At 42.4% G+C, this 14,136-nt stretch overlaps 1 long non-coding RNA gene across 1 annotated transcript in view; it reads left to right on the plus strand.

Annotated features, from left to right (window-relative positions):
- Positions 1-2,257: 2,257 nt before the first annotated feature.
- Positions 2,258-14,136, plus strand: part of LOC133107818 (uncharacterized) — a 30,823-nt gene continuing 18,944 nt past the window's right edge. The window contains exon 1 of the long non-coding RNA XR_009704627.1: positions 2,258-2,469. This is a non-coding gene — a long non-coding RNA (uncharacterized LOC133107818). The remainder of the gene's footprint in view (positions 2,470-14,136) is intronic.

Below are 14,136 nucleotides of genomic sequence, written 5' to 3' on the forward strand. Positions count from 1 at the left end.
AAAACAGAAAGCAAAAGAATAGTCGGGTAAACAGGCAAAAGGGTAAAAAATCCAATAAATCAAAGGGTGAAAGTACAAAAGGGCAAAGGCAAAAATCAAAGTCACAAAAACAAAGCAGATAATCAAAACCAAGAAAGCAGATGGGCAAACAAAACAAGACGGCAAGGCAAGCTCGAAAATCTAAGTCAAAGGGGTGTCTTCGGGAATCTCAAAAATAGGCGTACAAAGAATTTGGCTCTATAAATGATCAACGTTCTGACAATGGGTGAAACGGAGACTGAGGTTTAAATACATGACGGAAGGTGACAATCTAGGCGGGGCTGGGGAAAAGGTGGGCTAAACAAATAGACAGCAGGTGGGGAAACATAATAGGGTAATAACAGCATAACAGGAGGGAGACAAAAACGTAAACACACATGTAAAACATACGGCTCCGGATTAAGGAGTAGACATTTGCATAGATTGAACACGTAGTGATAGTCAGAGACAGGTGCAAACACTTCGCTGAAACTAAGTGAGTAATCAGGGATAGCATAGGGAGGCGGAGTTATAGAACAGTGCAGAAACACTAAGAGATGCGTTAGTTAATTAGTTGCGTGAATAAAAAAGAGACTGTTAGTTAGTTAGTTAGACAGACAGTAAGTGTATTAATCGGATTAGTACTGTACAATATCTAGATTAGTAGTAGTTAGTAAGAATAGTGCTTTACAACATTTAACTACCAAGAGAAGCCGGAAGTAAGAACTGTGAGATTGGAAGAAATGTTGGAATCCCGAAAACTACCGTAAACACCTGAATAGAGGGACACGCAGACAGGGGAGTGACTCGGCTGATAAACATTCAGACGCAGACATAACAGGGGATCACGAATGAGAAACTGTAATGGAAAACAATAACCAAGGATGTATGAAAATGAATAAATAACAAGAATAAACATTAATACAAACAGGGCAGAAACAGAAACATTACAATTAGTGAGCCCACTCCAGAAACAGCCGTGCAAATTGTAATCTCACTTTCCAACTACTGTAACTACTGATGAGTGGTTTTCTTGTGGTATAGCCTCTATATAAAACCAAGAGTAGATATTCAAAACTATTTATTGTTTAACCAATCAATCTAACAGGACACATCTGGGCAACAGGAAACACATGTTAATCACATGTTCCAATACCTTTGCTAACCTAAAAATTGGGTGAAAAAAAGTTGTTTAACAAGTCTAGATAAACTCCAGGAAATCAAAGCTGTCATCTCATGTATATATTTTGACCTCAAACTCAATTGTCTTAAGTGTATAGCATTCCAATATATTGCTGTTCCAATACTTTTGGAGGGGACTGTATGGTTGACCTTAGAGTTTCAAGCAATGTCCAGGTTTTTACTTTCTTTTTGTATTTTGTTCACCCAGAAGCCATACGGCTATCTAGATGCAATAGCGTGGCAGTGGTGCTATTAGAGCGGAGTCATTCTGTCCGGTGAGCCTCACACGACTTCGAATGTTCTGACCGAAATCGGCCTCTGTGTTCCGAAATATAGTATAAATCCGCCACTAGCGGTTGAAGTTAACAGTACGTTAACGAAAACCAAGGCACTCCAACGCATTTGAACGAAATGTTTTTGTGTCTCTATGCTCAGTTAATATTGTTAATGTTCCATCGTAACATAACCCGAACCATAACCTCTGTTGCTGCAGTTGTTTGCCGTTTTGCCACGGATTATGTGCAAATACATTTATTATTTAATATATCTGTTAATATTTTATATCATATCTATATTTGGTTCTAACCGTATATGTCCCAATATCACTAACTGTGCGACCGAGTAACAGCGCAATGTCTAATCGGTTGATGTTTGAAAACCACTGGACTTGGGATAACTCATAGCCTATATGAATAGGTATAGCAGGTATTAGCCTGTTGTGGCATTTTATGCTCTAACGTGTGTTACCAGAGTTACCAGGCTGTTAATCTCAGCACTCCATGGTCATTCCTCTGGTCAAACGTGATGCGATTTATTTGCCGAACAGACAGTGCTTCTGCGTGTTTTATCTTAGGCTGGACTGGATTAAAATGCACGGATCCGCCTGTCTTTCCTTTTACCTTCTGCCGCCTTTAATTCTACCCCTCTGTTTGATGTTATAGTGACATGTCCTTGTCGAACCCGCCAAAGAGTGTAGAAATCGACTCCCAAAACTGTCTTTGAATGTGGGCTGTCATGTAGTCCCTCTGAGGGCCCTGTAGCAATTTTAGTTCCTGGATATGCGTCACGACTGGGTATTTTCTCCGGCGACAAGCTTACATAGGTCTCTTAACATAGGCTATGTGCTATCAGTGTGTGAATTCTGATTGATGGGACTTTCGCCTACTGTTTGACTTAATTCGTGACCTCAAAGAATGGACAACAGGAATTTGACAAGAGGAATGCTCCGAATGAAGGGAGACATGGAACAGGGGTGTTGATGAAAGCAAGGTTTGTACACGGATGGGTTTTTTCTCGTTTCTTTTTTGTTGGGAAGGAGAATGTAACGGTAACTAGAAAGTATGTAGTTTTATTTTCATATAAACTAAATTATCGGTTGGCTATTTGAGCAGCATGTCTAAGGATATGATGTTGATGTGATACAATATAGGCTATTTGAGCCTTGTAAGGTGCGTTATTGTATGGTCCTTTATTTTATTCGTTCGTCCCCATGATCAGCAGACCGCAGTAGTCACAGGCACCGTGTTGGGTGTGCTGTCATCGGCGCATTTGCTTTCGGGTGCGGCGGGTTGTTAACAGAGCGTCTGGTATGTGTTTCCATAAGAGGGGAAGAGAATGAAACCGCGCCATAACCTTCAGTTGTGAGCCTTTTCTCCCTTGCCTCTCCCTGACCGCTGTCGTTGTGATGCTGTAATGTTTCGAACATCTGTGCCGATGGCACCGGTTGACCTGGGGGGTATATTACGAAGCAGGATTAGGCTTCTGGATTGGCTTGGTGGGTTTACGGAGTAAAACCTGAGCCCTTCCAAAACTGTAATATGGATTAATAATGGAAGGTTTTGGTGAAATTATCCTTCTAATTCAATTATCCTGCTTCGAGATAGCCCCGTCCTTCCCTCTATTTACAACGTGGTGCGAATTAATTCCCACAGCACATGAAACAGCCACACTTCCCTCGCCCTCATCCGTTTTCAACCACTTTGCCACCAGCTTCCGACGTCTTTAAATAACGCTGCACTTATCCCCACGCAGGGAAAAGTGGCTGTTGCATGAAAATGACTTTATGGTGTGCAGTATTCACATTGGAGTCAGTGATACGATTGAAATACAACGCAGGTTTTGACTGCCGGCGACGCGTACTGTCATCCTTTTGGTTTACAGTTGCAAGTTCTTCCTGCAATGCTTGCCCTCTGGCCACTCGTTAGTAAGTGACTCCTCCTATGACCTTGAAATAAACTCATAGTTATTTTTATTTGCAGATTTGATCCAGTTGGTATTCATGTAAAATGACAATTACAGTAAAGTGCACAGGTGCCATATGGTGCTAAATATATTCTATATAGCCTACCCCATTTGGATGAATAGTCAGCGTACACGTGTACTTAAGATTAACTTAAAGACAACGTGAAGATGGGAATGATAAAATGATTATGGACAGTGCAGTGCATAAGTATTTTCCTGCCTTTATCCAAAGCTCTGTAAAATGAATGCTTCTCATTCACCCATTCATACACACACTCACAGTCACACACCAACGGGAATTGGCTACCATGCAAGGCACCAACCAGCTGGACAAAAGCATTTGTCTTGCTCAGGGACCCCTCGACAGACCCAGGGCGGGATTGAACCGGCAACCCTCCGACTGCCAGACAACTGCTCTTACCACCTGAGCCAACGTTGCCTTAATACATTGGGCTAGAGAATGGAGATTGGATGGTGCAGTGGGTAGCACTGCCGCCTCAAGGCAAGGAGGTCCTGGGTTCGAATCCCGGTCGGCCAGGCCCTCTCTGTGTGGAGTTTGCATGTTCTCCCTGTGTTCCTGTGGGTTTCCTCCGGGTACTCCGGTTTCCTCCCACAGTCCAAAGACATGCAGGTTAGGCTGATTAGAGAGTCTAAATTGCCCATAAGTGTAAGTATGAGTGTGTGAGTGAATGCTGTGTGTGCCCTGTGATGGACTGGCGACCTGTCCAGGGTGTATTCCTGCCTTTCACCCAATGTATGCTGGGATAGGCTCCAGCCCATCTGCAACCCTGTTCAGGATAAGTGGGTTAGGATAATGAATGAATGAATTAATTAATTAATGATATTCCACATTCAGATCCTAGCAGTGTATTAAAACATGGTGCAAATGTCAATCTGCTGATTAACTAATTGGATCCCTTAAGCCAGGTGTAGTGGCTTATATTCGGCTTAATTGAATTGAATGTATCTGCAATTGTGCATGCTGTGGTGAATAAAAACACTGCAGCAACATTTTTACAATGACTGTTTTTCTTTTTCCACACCCTTTCACTACCACTACACTGTAAATGGGTTTAGATTACAATTGTAACTTACAATTGACACAAGTAGTTGATTTATGCTCACAGCTTTTTAATGGTAAATGGCAGGCATTTATATAGCGCCTTTATCCAAAGCGCTCTACAATTGATGCTTCTCCATTCACCCATTCATACACACACCCACACACTGATGGTGATTGGCTGCCATGCAAGGCCCCGACCAGCTCGTCAGGAGCATTTGGGGGTTGGGTGTCTTGCTCAGGGACACTTCGACACAGCCCGGGCGGGGGATCTTACTCTTACTGCCTGAGCCATGTCGCCCCCTTTGTCGCTTTTTAACATGTTGTTGTGGCTCAGTAATATTTTTGCCATCCATAGTTTATTGTGTGACCATCTTCCCTTGTTTCTTTTCTTGCAAGCAAGATTAAGTCATGCTATTAGTTTTTCGCTTCTGAACCTGGCTCCCCAGGCCAGACACAGGAGCATTACAACTACTGATGCTTGCTTGCACAAAACATAGCTCATTCTGTGAAAAATCAAAGTGTGGGACTTGACCACTCTAATTTTGCTCAAACTTTGTGTAAATGTTCTTTATATATTCAATAAGGAACATCCAAAACTTTAGCCTCATTGGATTTGTTATTCTAGAGATATTAAATAAGGGGTGGGTGGTACCCAAAAAAGTCAAGTGGAAATTAGGGTTTGTGTCAATTTTGGAGCACCATATCTCTGCATTTTCTGATGCAATTTTTAGAATAGGGCGGCACGGATGGTGCAGTGGGTAACACTCCTCAGAGCAAGGAGGTCCTGGGTTCGAATCCCGGTCCGCCGGGGCCTCTCTGTGCGGAGTTTGCATGTTCTCCCCGTGTCACATGGGTTTCCTCCCACAGTCCAAAAACATGCAGGTTAGGCCGATTGGAGAGTCTAAATTGCCTGTGGGTATGAGTGTGTGAGTGAATGGTGTGTGTGCCCTGTGATGGACTGGCGACCTGTCTAGGGTGTATTCCTGCCTTTCGCCCAATGTCTGCTATGCTCCAGCCCCCCTGCAACCCTGTTCAGGATAAGCGGGTTAAGATAATGGATGGATGGGAATTTTTATATTATGAACTTTTCATTATACTGATCTGACAAAATGTTATGGCATTCAAAAATGCTGAATTGTGCCGCTTTATTTCCAATAATATTTGATGGCTTACTACATCAGCACGACTTGGTGTATAGTAGCCAGACTTGAAATACTATTAAATATCCTGCTTAAGAATGGCCACAACCAAAATGAGGTCAAATAGATAATTTATTTAAAAAAATATATAAAGTTGGGTCTGGGCCAAATGACTGTTAAATGTTAGTTCAACCAAGTAGATAGTCAGTAAGAAAGTTTCCAATCAATATGAAACTTTATGTTCTTCAAATTGTATAATAGGCCTACATATATACAAGACATTGAGTTGATACTGAAGAATTCTTCTGTTTTTCTTCTTAAAATCCTGTTAGCTGATATTGCTTCGAGTTGCGTGTCAGGAAGGAAAGAGTCATCAAATGTGTAAATGTTCCTGTAAATTCCTGAATATGTCCTGTTTGAACAACTCAATTTGTACATAAATAGGCCTATTATATATTTTTAAGAACATAAAGTGTCATTTTGATTGGAAACTTTCTACCTTACCATCTACTTGGTTGAACATCTAACACTTTTTGGTAATTTTCTGCCCAGACCAAACTTTTGTTTATTTTCTAAATAAATTATCTATTTAACTTCATTTTCCTTGGCTGTTCTTAACAAAAATATCTACTAGTCTTAGAAGTTTGAACATGATACACCAAGTGGTGCTGTAGCATTATGCCATTCAAATATTGTGAAAAATTGTGTCACAATAATTGTATAAAAAACGTTTTTGCATGATAATTGCATTTTAAGCAAAATACTCCTTAAAAAAAGAAAAGACACATTTGAAATGTAAACAACTGGATTTTCAAAAATATAATTAATGGGTGGCTCTCTGCTGACTGATTGCTCAAATTATGTTGGTCAGTCACAGGATCCCGAGGCTTCTTGGCAGTTGGGCCATCAATGTCATCTGTCATGGCGGAGCTGTTAGCAGAGTTCTGTGATAGAGTGTGTGAGCAGAGTGTGTGAGATCTGCTCATAATGACTCGCTTCCACAATTTCCAGCATTACATTACATTACATGGCATTTAGCAGACACTCTTATCCAGAGCAACATACAACGAAGTGCAGATCAAACACAAGTACAGGTGCGAAGAGGACCTGAGAGGACAGTACAGTTCCGAGTCCTAGTGTAAACATACAGATAATCAGAACCCTTGAAGAATACAATCAACTTCCAAACTAGCATACCACAGTTGGCAGCTAGAATATCCTGACTACAACAATACAATGGCTAATGCAAAAAAAAAAAAAAAACAATATCTATACAAATAACAATATCTATACAATCTATACATAAGTGCAGTCTATGGCATATATAAGGCTAATCATGGTGGTGAGTTAGGGAGGGAAAGGTGTAGCCTGAAGAGATGAGTCTTCAGTCTGCGCTTGAAGGAGGTCAGAGACTCTGCCGTTCTGACATCCACCGGGAGGTCATTCCACCACCGTGGGACCAGGACAGACAGCAGTCGTGAGCGTGAAGTGCAGGTGTGGCGAGGGGGAGGCGCCAGACGGCATGAAGTGGCAGAACGGAGGGGTCTTGTTTGTGTATAGGTCTTAATAAGTGATTAAATATATACAGGGGCTGATCCCTTAACTGCCTTGTATGCGAGCACCAGTTTTCAATTTGATCCGAGCCATAACAGGCAGCCAGTGGAGGTTGCTGAGCAGGGGGGTGACATGTGAATGTCTGGGAACATTGAATACCAGATGGGCTGCAGCATTCTGGATCAGTTGTAGGGGTCTGATGGCAGATGCTAGAAGGCCAGCTAGCAGAGAATTGCAATAGTCCAGGCGGGACAGGACCATTGCTTGAAGGAGCTGAGTGGAGTAGGTGGTGAGAAAGGGTCGGATTCTCCGGATGTTGTACAGGAAGAACCGTAGTGATGTTCTCGGAGAAGGACAGCCTGTTGTCCATCACCACTCCAAGGTTTCTTGCACTAGGGGATGAGGTCACTGTGGTATCCCCTAGTGAGATGGAAAAATCAGAGAAGGGAGGGGTTAGAGCAGGGCTGAAGATGACCTCCGTCTTACCTGGGTTGAGCTTTAGATGGTGGTTGCCCATCCAGCTCTGGATGTCTCTCAGGCAGGTGGAGATACAGGTAGAGACCTGTGTGTCTGATGGGGAGAAGGAGTTTTACTTCTTCAATGGTTGAATCATTTTCTTCCTGACTTAAAGTCAGGGCATCAAAGCGATGGTCAAGGAATGTGCTTTTGTTAAGAATGGGTTTGACTGGTTATACCTCTCCTTCAGATTGGTTTTGATGGTGTGTTTCAGTTCCTTGACCATGGGAACTTGAGGAGAAAGGAGGCCATCGAGGTAGGTCAGCACAGGTTGAAGAGAAGAAACTGTGACGTGCTTCTCATCTCTGAAGGTGTCTGTGAACTTTGCAAGGGGCATCAGAACATCATCATGTCTTCAAGTCATCTTTCAGAAGGCATCAGATTCCACAGCTTTCGATCTTCAGTGAACATGGCTGACACTGCTTGCTGCTGTGGATCCCCAGCGAGTGCATACATCCTATAAAAGCAAACTACATTATTCATGTATACAGATTAAAATAAGAACAAACACATTTCTGTTAACTATTTAACCCTTTAAGGAGTGAGTTTGTTCATAGGTCCGGTTGTTATGTTATGAATTAGAATCAACTAGAGTGTTGGAGCATGTTCTAGAATGAATGGTAAGTTGATCAGTACTCCTCAGAGGGTTAATGTTGTAAGATATGTTGTGTATAGATCATGGCCTTATAGAGAGGAACAGGGTAATTGGATGGGACAATATTATATTGCTTCTAAGAATGCCCTCTGACATCAAAGTCACACTGATACCCTAATCTAGGCCTGCAATCTATGGGCCTGACTTCCTGCAGGGTTTGTCACTGAAGAGACACCAGGGCCCTGCCATAATTTCCTTTTCCCCTGCTTTAAGTTGGAATGCAATCTATAACATTCAATTGAAATCATTAATTGAGTGTCTATATAGATAATTGTTGAAACTGGACAGTTGAAATCTACCCTGGGGCGGCCTGTGGTGTAGTGGTTAAGGCAAATGACTGGGACATGCAAGGTTGGTGGTTCTAATCCCGGTGTAGCCACAATAAGTTCTGCACAGCCGTTGGGCCCTTGAGCAAGGCAAAACCCTGCATTGCTCCAGGGGAGGATTGTCTCCTGCTTAGTCTAATCAACTGTATGTTGCTCTGGATAAGAGCGTCTGCCAAATGCCAATAATGTTATGTAATGTACCCTACTGTTAGAAGCAGTTCCAGATTCCAGCAGAAACCAAACCATGGAGCGATTTGGTTTTATTATATGGAATATGTAGATGGAGATTGTGACAGCCCAGATTTAACAATTATTTATCGACAAATATCACCGCTGTTGATGGAAGCAGAAGTAAAATATATTTTTAGAGGTATTCAATGGCTAAGTGGGATTACCTCCTAACACATTCATGTTTGTTGTAATTAAAAAGAGACTTAAACCATTAATCTTTTCATAATAATATAATGGTACTTAGCCCTGCTTTCAATGTAAGGTCAAATTAATTAATAAGCACATTGTCCTCTTAGATTCTTGCCATAAAGTGTGACACCGCCCCTCCCCCTTCCTTCTATGCCTTACCTCGGCATTACCCAATCAGGGCAAGCATCCATGGGTAGCCTGGCTAAGGTATTTAAGATGCCCGCAGGAACAAGTTGGTGCGTTAGAATTTGGATCTTTGGAGGAGAAGGATTTTATTTTTTATATTGGTGCTGGTTTCTGGGGTAATACACCATTTAAAATCGGTCTCAGCTGGCAGATCAGCCGAATGCCCCGCTCAGTTTAATTGGCGAAAGCGGCTTGTATTTTTACTTGCCTTTTCTGTGCTCTTACAGTTTTGCCCATAGACTGAAAACAAATATAATAAGCATGGTTATTATTTTATAATATATCATAATATATCATTATATAATATTACATAGTATGTTTTTGCCATGATTTTTTATTATGTCTCCAGCTGCTGGCAAATGTTTTCCCCTCCATTTCTAGATATGCTCCTCCCTCGCTGCTCATCATTGCTTCTCGCCGGGAGGTGCCCCAGCTATATGAAAAGGAGCTGACCCAGTCAGGCTCATGTAACTATCTAAGGTTCTTGAGCTCCACGTGTCTGTTGTGAATGAAAAGTAGTCAGCTTCATTCAAGTTGGCTTCTGACTGTTCCTTGGGTTTTGTGATATAAATCATTCATCACTCGGTCGGTGAAGAATCTTCTGCTTGGGACTGAATATCTAGGATTTAATGCCTCATTTTCCGACAACGAGGGCCGTATCTCTTTCTGGTTTTCATGCCAACTGCTGGTCTTAATTTCTTAATTGGCTCTAACATTTACGCCAACTGAAATTTTTGCTAAATTTCTAGATGAATGCATTAATGACAGTCCCTGTATGATATGGTTTTACAGCAATCTAATCTGAGTGAACTAGTGTTGGTGTATACGGCGGAAAATTGGTGGAAACAAAAACCTGCTTACACACTGCCCCCCCCAGGACTGAAATTGCCCACCAATTGCTTTGTTGCATTTCCATGCTTCATTAGTGTTTGGATTGAGGGATTCTTTTTCTATAAGCACTCCTTTAAAGTAGGTTGTTGCTGTGTGCTGGTGCTAGCACCATCTCTTTTTGTTGCCTTCTGACTGGACTTGCACTGACTACATTGAGCCACATAATGGTCATCCATCCATCCATCCATCCATTATCTGAACCCGCTTATCCTGATCAGGGTCGCAGGGGGGCTGGAGCCTATCCCAGCATACATTGGGCGAAAGGCAGGAATACACCCTGGACAGGTCACAAGTCTATCACAGGGCACACACACCATTCACTCACACACTCTTACCTACGGGCAATTTAGACTCTCCAATCAGCCTAACCTGTATGTCTTTGGACTGTGGGAGGAAACCGGAGTACCCGGAGGAAACCCACGCAGACACGGGGAGAACATGCAAACTCCGCACAGAGAGGCCCCGGCCGACAGGGATTCGAACCCTTGCTGTGAGGCGGCAGTGCTACCCACTGCACCATCCGTGCCGCCACTGCCATACTACAAATTTCTAATTCTTTCCAGCAACGAGTTGCACATCTTCTCCCTTTGCCGCCTGCTGCCGTCAACGTTAATGAAACGTGAACACAATTCTTGATTTCAAGTGAAGGGCCAAATAATGAACTATCCATTTAAAAAAGGAATACATCATTTGTACACAAATTGTGGCGATCATGATAATGCTGATAAAAATGAAAATGTTAAATAATAATATTGTGTTTATCGTCAGTCACTTTAGTGGCGATGATCCATTTTTATTGATAATCGTGCCAACCCTAACCATAACTTCAAACCCAACACAAACCCAAATTTTCAGTCAGGAGTGAGCCCTTATTTTAGAGCCAATATCTCTACAATGGCAAATCCAATGAGGCTAATGTTTTGGATGTTCTTCAATAATGGACATTTACACAAAACTGGACTGGGCAACTCTCACACTTCTGGTTGATTTTTCACAGAATTACCCATATTGAAACTGGATTCTGCATTTTGTCAGAAGCTGCCCTATCCGGGATTGAAAATGGCTGATCATTTCTCTGAAAGAATAAAAGTCAAAGGGAGGTTGTGGTGCAGTGGGCTAGTTAGGACGAAAACAGGACATCCAGATTGGCATTTCAATGTATCTGGGCATTAATGTAATTGTTGTACAGGTAAGTGACTTGAACAAATAGTCAGAAAATAGCCAGGTGATTGGTGTGTATTGAGAGAGAAAGGCTCGATACTGACAGGTTTGAGAACTAGATTAAGTATGGTGTGGTTGTGGCTCAGAAACGTGGGAGCACACAGGGACTGCTCTGTTGCGTGGCACAGTGCTTCAACCCTGTATGAGGATAGGCCTTTCCTTCCATCTTAACTCACGCTGGCACTCGTACCCTTTTTCCACATGGAGGGACATTCTGAGCGAGTGGTAGTGGGTTTCACAACAACAGCGGGCCTGCTCTCTTTAGTTTTTGGTGGTTAATTTTTTTAATAGCTTCATGGTCATTTCTCATAAAATCTTTCAGCAGCCGACCGATACTGTCTATGCACCAAAGAGGCTTTAATGCTTCGCTTTCTTCTTCTGAAAATGCAAGAATTTAATTTACTTAAGACAACTTCTGCATCTGGCAAAGTGTCAATGTGAATCAAGATCTACACTGGTGATCATTTAGGACTAATTAAGACTAAAGTAATAATATCCATCCATTATCTTAACCCACTTATCATGAACAGGGTCACAGGGGGGCTGGAGCCTATCCCAGCATACATTGGGCGAAAGGCAGAATACACCCTGGACAGGTCTCCAGTCCATCGCAGGGCACACACGTCATTCACTCACACACTCATATCCACGGGCAATTTAGACTCTCCAATCAGCCTAACCTGCATGTCTTTGGACTGTGGGAGGAAACCGGAGTACCCGGGGGAAACCCACACAAACACGGGAAGAACATGCAAACTCCACACAGAGAGGCCCCGGCCGAAGGGGATTCAAACTCAGGACCTCCTTGTTCTGAGGTGGCAGTGCTACCCACTGCACTAATCGATAATACATAAAAAAATTTAATAAGATGGTAAAATGCATTCATTAGGCATTTCATGTAGTTCCTTGAATAAAATGTTGACAAGATTAAATATGAACACACTCACACATACACAAACCTATGTGTGGATTACACACGCATGCACACACAAACACATATGCAGTGCCCTCCATAATATTTGGGGCAAAAAAACTACAGTACTGTGCAAAAGTCTTAGGCACCTGTATAGCATTCTGTACAGATAAGATTCTTTCAAAAATAATTCAATGAAAGGTCCTAAATAAACGTACTATACATTTTACACTACATTTTAGTAATTTGGCAGAATAGTTCAAAACTGAATCAAATCAATATTTTTTGTGACTACCGTTAGGCGTTAAAACTGCATCACTTCTCTGAGATAGCCAACACTGTCCTGCAGTTCTATAAGACAATCAGCAGGGAGGTTGTTCCAAGCATGTTGGAGAACAGTTCTTCTGCAGACTTTAGTTGGCTCCTTGCTTCTGATCTCAGACAGCCTTGATCAAGTTTTTATGTAAAAAGTAGTCTGTTGCTTACAATTTACTTTTTAAAATTAAATACTCAAATGTCTCTGTAAAATTAAATCTTTTAGAAAAGGAATATTTGGAAATCTCAAATGTGTTCTTTTATACTAACACACACAAAAAAATAAACCTGTATATAATAAAGTCTAGGGTGCCTAAGACTTCTGCACAGTAATGTATATGTCTTGATTTACCTCTGATTCGACACAATTTCAGATTTGGAATCACACAATTAACATGTGGTTAAAGTAATTCCTAGATTTTATTAAAGGGTATTTTTATACATTTTGGTTTTACCATGTATAAATTAGATTTACATTTAGCAGACACTTTTAATCCAAAGCGAGTTACAAGTGCATAGGTTCTTCCACAAGTTAAAGCATCACATCCATAACTCGTAAAATACACATGAAGTGTTGTTGTAAACATATAGTCATCATAAGTGCAATTATTATTTTTATTTTATTTTTTTTGGGGGGGGGGTTAGACAAGAGGGATAAGGATATCAGAAAGGGGGGCGGGGGAAATCAGGAGGGAGGACTAAGGTACAGTTTGAAAAGGTGTGTTTTTAGTCTGCGTTGAAATAGGGGGAGGGATTCCGCTGTCCTGACAGTGGTAGGCAAGTCATTCCACCACTGAGGAACCAGAGCGGAAAACAGGCTTGAACGTGCAGCTTGACCCCCAGGTGCTCGTAGGGAGGGAACCATAAGGCGACCAGAGCTGGCAGACCGGAGTGGTCTAGCTGGGGAGTAGGGGGTGATTAAGGATTGTATTTAAGGTGGGGCAGTCCCCTTAGCAGCCTGAAATGCCAACACTAGGGCCTTGAATCAGATGCATGCGGCAATAGGAAGCTAGTGGAGGCCAATGAGGAGCGGGGTGACATGAGCCGACCTGGGTTGACTGGTGATCAGGCGGGCTGCAACATTCTGGACCAGCTGGAGGGGCTTGATGGCACAAGCTGGGAGACCGGCTAGGAGGCTGGGTGGCTTTCTCCATCAAGGGATGACAGATATGGCATATATTGTAGAGAAAGAACCTGCAGGTTCTGGCAGTGGAGGATACTTGTGGAGCCAGGGTGAGGCAGTTATAAAGAGTCACCCAAAGATTCTTTGCCGTACGGGAGGAGGAAACTACAAAGTCCTCAACAGTGAGTGAGAGGTCGATTGTCGGAGAGGACATAGCAGGGATGTAGAGAAGCTCAGTTTTGGCAAGGTTAAGCTTCAGGCGGTGGGAAGTCATCCACGCAGAGATATCAGCCAAGCAGGCAGAGACTGTGTGGTGACCTGGGTATCGGGGTTTACACAGCAGTGTTTATACATAACCCCCCCCCCCTCCCCA

This window comes from Conger conger, chromosome 1 (genome assembly GCF_963514075.1).
Source record: "Conger conger chromosome 1, fConCon1.1, whole genome shotgun sequence".
In the NCBI taxonomy this organism is placed as follows: domain Eukaryota; kingdom Metazoa; phylum Chordata; class Actinopteri; order Anguilliformes; family Congridae; genus Conger; species Conger conger.